The sequence below is a fragment of the Nerophis lumbriciformis genome, linkage group LG31 (assembly GCF_033978685.3).
Source record: "Nerophis lumbriciformis linkage group LG31, RoL_Nlum_v2.1, whole genome shotgun sequence".
Lineage (NCBI taxonomy): Eukaryota > Metazoa > Chordata > Actinopteri > Syngnathiformes > Syngnathidae > Nerophis > Nerophis lumbriciformis.
Genome location: NC_084578.2, coordinates 10,895,298 through 10,899,097, shown reverse-complemented (window position 1 = coordinate 10,899,097; position 3,800 = coordinate 10,895,298). Strand labels below are relative to the sequence as shown.

At 40.9% G+C, this 3,800-nt stretch overlaps 1 protein-coding gene across 2 annotated transcripts in view; it reads right to left on the bottom strand.

The window, feature by feature from the left end:
* The window catches only part of LOC133574398 (1-phosphatidylinositol 4,5-bisphosphate phosphodiesterase delta-4-like), a 35,384-nt gene that overhangs the window by 878 nt on the left and 30,706 nt on the right, over positions 1–3,800 (bottom strand). The gene's annotated exons all lie outside the window — the stretch shown is intronic.

Sequence of the window (3,800 nt, the reverse complement as noted above, 5' to 3'; positions counted from 1 at the left end):
CTGATTAACAAAACATAGGGTCCTTAGAAACCTAAATCAGTGACCTATTGGGAGTTGTATTGTATTATCTCATGATAGTTCCTGCCACGATTAAAACCAATAAGTATATAATATAGTCTAAAATACATAATCAACCATTTAAAAAGAGTATACACATACGTGTTTGACTAGACTATATTCATACTTGCCAACCTTGAGACCTCCGATTTCGGGGGGGGGGGGGGGGGGGGGGGGGGGGGCTAAAAGGGGAGGAGTATATTTACAGCTAGAATTCACCAAGTCAAGTATTTCATATATATATAGATATAGATCTCCTGACGATTGAGGGTACCCCCCTCATGAAACAGGCCTGTAGAGATGAAATAGTCTTGTGATTTTTTTTCCCCACACATACATATATATAGATATAGATATATATAAGAAATACTTGACGTTCAGTGAATTCTAGCTATATATATATATATATATATATTTATATATATATATACGTGTATATATATATATGTATTTTATTATATATATACGTATATATATATATTTTATTTTATATATATATATGTATATAAAATAAATACTTGAATTTCAGTGTTCATTTATTTACACATATATACACACATAACACTCATCTACTCATTGTTGAGTTAAGGGTTGAATTGTCCATCCTTATTCTATTCTCTTGTCACTATTTTTCGAACCATGCTGAACACCCTCTCTGATGATGCATTGCTGTGTGGCACGCACAAAAGTGCTTTCATCAAATGCACTAGATGGCAGTATTGTCCTGTTTAAGAGTGTCACAACATTGCTGTTTACGGCAGACGAACTGCTTTACGGTGGACAAAAACATGACTGCTGTTGTTGTGTGTTGTTGCCGCGCTGGGAGGACGTTAATGAAACTGCCTAACAATAAACACACATAAGAAACCAAGAACTCGCCCTCGATCATTCTACAGTTATAACGTGATTGGGCAGGTATGCTGTTTATATTGTGAATTTCTGAATGCCTGAATTTCGGGAGATTTTCGGGAGAAAATTTGTCCCGGGAGGTTTTCGGGAGAGGCGCTGAATTTCGGGAGTCTCCCGGAAAATCCGGGAGGGTTGGCAAGTATGACTATATTCCAGCAAAATGAACATACTCCGCTCAAAAAAGTAACAACTGAAATCTCTGTTTTTGATTCTATTTTTGATTTCTATTACAGAACATTGCTTGTTGTATGAAATGGTGTTGGCAAGAGAAAAGGCTCCAATAGATCACAAAGCGTGGTTCCCAGGTGGTCCCCAGAAAAACCTGAAGTGGTCTGAAAGTAATTATTAGTCATTTAATTTTTAGTTTTAGCTAATGTTTTAATGTTTACTGAAATTCAAATTAATGGATGAATTGTTATTGAAGAGCATAAAGAAGTAACTATTGTTTGAAAAATTCAAAACAGTAAAAAACTTGGGTATCACTTTTGATGTCTGTACAGTGGGAGATTAAGTACTCGATTTCTTCTTTCTTTAATGATGGGTTTATTTCAACAAAAGGAGAATACCTGCAAAATCTCCTGAAAATGCATTAAATAAAGGTTATAAATTATACTGAAATATGTATTTGATACCAAAGTACAATATGTCTTAGTACTTTGTGAGAAGCACAGAGGTCAACCCTTTCTTGGTCACCAGTGATTCGCACATCTCAAAAGGAAATTTGATCCACTACTCTTTACAGGTACCGGTACTCTCCAAAACGTGGGCGTCTTGGAAGTCTCAGCTACATTTACAGATTTTCTATGGAAATCATGTCCAAAGACTGGCTCGGCCACTTTAGGATGAGTCTTCTTGAATCCACATCTTTTAGTGTTCTGGCTGAGGCTTCTCGTGGAAGATTCTAGCATAGAAACTCCACTAAAGCAGAATGTTTCCACCTCAAGTGTGGCCTCTATCTCCCCAAGCTTCTTGCTGATGGCCTTGTAGCCCAGTCCAGGTGGTGCTGGTCTCCAATCTCTCTCTGAGGTTGTTTTCAACTTGTTGGTCTTGCCCATGATGGTGGAGTACTTCTCTAAAGGGACAGAACTATTTTGTCGCACGATCTGTTTCTGGTTTTCTTGTTTTTGTTGTTCCCCCTGTGGTTTTGGAATAAACATTTTTGAGCAGCACTTTACTCTTGCTTTTTCCTTCCATGCAATTGAGTCCACTTTGCCACCACCTTCCTGACCGTGACAGTGCGACCGGACGAAGAAATGGAAATGTAACTCTTACTTGGAAACCCGTTTAGCCCAAGTGAGCGCAGTCGTGGTTTGTTCACCCGCACCCTGTCTCACCTCATGTGTCTGTCTCGCCTTAGTCTTTTTTGGTGAAAGTCTGTCATCTGGTCTTAAGTCCGGTAGTGTAGCTTCTCACCAGTTAACTTTCCCTTTTAGCCATGTGGCTTCAGCGACCCACGGCTGAGGGCTGATTGCCCCTTGTGACCTACCGGTTCGCCATGTCTTCAGTTCCTGTCCTAGCTTCACAGCCGGTTCCAGCCAGTTGACCATTACAAGATAAATCTTGACTCTTTGACCTCCCTCCACCCATCCCAACTCCAACCCTTCCTTGGCCAAGCACCCTAAGCGGTCTCTACTTTGCTGACCTTGCTATCCTTGCTGGACCCTGGATGGTTCACGGCAATTAAGCTGGTCCTTTGGCGTACCACTGGATGGAGCCCGCATTCCACTAATGCAACACGTACCACAGTTTGAGAATCACTACTCTAGATGATTCCTCCTCCTGTTTGTGATTGCTACTTTTTTATGTTGAACCTAAGGCCTTCCTTCCCCTATCCTGTTTTTTTTTAGTTTGGACATGTTCTTGTTCAGAGGGGTTAGTGCGTCTGCCTCACCATACGAAGGTCCTGAGCAGTCCTGGGTTCAATCCCGGGCTCGGGATCTTTCTGTGTGGAGTTTGCATGTTCTCCCTGTGACTCCGTGGGTTCCCTCCGGGTACTCCGGCTTCCTCCCACTTCCAAAGACATGCACCTGGGGATAGGTTGATTGGCAACACTAAATTGGCCCTAGTGTGTGAATGTGAGTGTGAATGTTGTCTGTCTATCTGTGTTGACCCTGCGATGAGGTGGCGAATTGTCCAGGGTGTACCCCGCCTTCCGCCCGATTGTAGCTGACATAGGCTCCCGCGACCCCGAAGGGAATAAGCGGTAGAAAATGGATGGATGGATGTTCTTGTTTTCGTACTTTTTAGGGGAGGGAACTGTCATGATCTATTTCTGGTTGTCTTGTGTTTTGTTCAGCATGTGCTCGTTTGTGTCCTGAGTTGCACCCGTGTCTTGCTCTGACCTCGTTTCCTCCAATCAGCGCTTTCCTTTGTCTTGTGTCTAGTCCAGGAAAATTGAGTTGTCTAATTAGTCTGTGTATTTAGTTCTCATGTTGTTGTCTCACTTTTGTTTGGTCATTTGTGGTGTGTCCTGCTCTAAGCTAGTCATTATTTTCATGCTCTTGGTGTTTTTCTCTTTTTTCAATTTGGACATTGTTGTTACTTTATATGTAGTACTTTTGACTTCTTGGGTTCCCCGAGTGGTTGTGGAAGAAACTTTTTTGAGCAGCACGGAATTTTCTGTCTTTCCAATTGAGTCCGCTGACCGTGACAAATCTGTTAGTTTTTATGGGCACATGACCGGTCTATAAGAGATCAAATACTTATTTCACTTAATCAAATAGAAAATAATTTATAACTTTTATTTAATGTTTTTTTCAATTATTTTGCCAAGTAAACAGAAACTATCATAAAATATTGGATGTCCTTGGTCGGGGGGTAAACTTACTAAATTA